This window comes from Belonocnema kinseyi, chromosome 9 (assembly GCF_010883055.1).
Source record: "Belonocnema kinseyi isolate 2016_QV_RU_SX_M_011 chromosome 9, B_treatae_v1, whole genome shotgun sequence".
Taxonomy (NCBI): Eukaryota; Metazoa; Arthropoda; class Insecta; order Hymenoptera; family Cynipidae; genus Belonocnema; species Belonocnema kinseyi.
The window spans coordinates 42828906-42829958 of NC_046665.1; positions in this window are offsets into that span (position 1 = coordinate 42828906).

Genomic DNA, 1053 nt, shown 5'->3' on the forward strand with positions numbered 1-1053 from the left:
ATAGAATCGACGAAGTGCTCCGACCGGCAATCGTGCATCTTCGAGTTTTCAAATTCAGAAGAGGAGAAATGGGTTGTGCGCGCAACTCAGTCATTTACAGCGGCTCCTACTATATTCACACGGAAATAGCCCTGTCATAGTATTGGACCGCATCTCGTTTCAGATCTGGGATCACTGTGCGTCGCTCTCTGGCTGTAGTTCGCGTACGTATTTAAAAATCAAGTATAGACGCGCACCGTAGCCAATGCACGTCACTCAAATCCAAGCAAGCGCAGATCAAGCCAGCTCCGTTGAGATCATTTAACTTCAAGAAAACGCGTGTAACGTTCTATTACTGTCTAACTCACGGTGACTCACGAGTGTCCCTTTCGCACGCGTGTAGCTATCAAAGAACGAGCAATCGTGACCATTTTTTCAATATTTTCCAACTCTGTCTAACCCATTCATAACTCGTGTCTCACGCATATAGCAATGAAAATCGAGTAGTGTGACAATCGAAATCGACAATATCGTTTAGAGATTTCATATTAAGGATTGTGTTATTAATTAATCGTAATACCGAAGTAGGCAAAGCGAAAAATTGGTTTCTTTAGGTATAGGCTCAATCACATTTGGGATCCTTTCGAACCCCAAGTGTGGTATTATTCAGAGCTCATTTATCGTTTTGGGTTCCTTTTCAGCAAGTAGGGTTCATTTTTGTTGCAGCCCCTTTGGAACCAAACACGATTAATGGAAACTTCAGTTTTTTCTGTGAAATTTTCAGCCAATTCACCGCTCCTATTGGCTTCCTTGCTTTGGAATACTTGTTTTTTATTTTATTTTGAAAGAAATGTTAAGTTTCAAAGCATATATCAATTGGTCAGAGAACCAAACTTGATCTAGCTTTGACTGAAACCCCTTTATTTACATAGATTTTGTGCGGGATACTATGCTTAAATTGTGAGTTTAATATATATTACGTGTGAATACACTAAACTAGAGTAAAGATAAAGAATTATATAATTCAGATACTTTGATCATCGAAATATTAAATATATATTTAATAATAATATA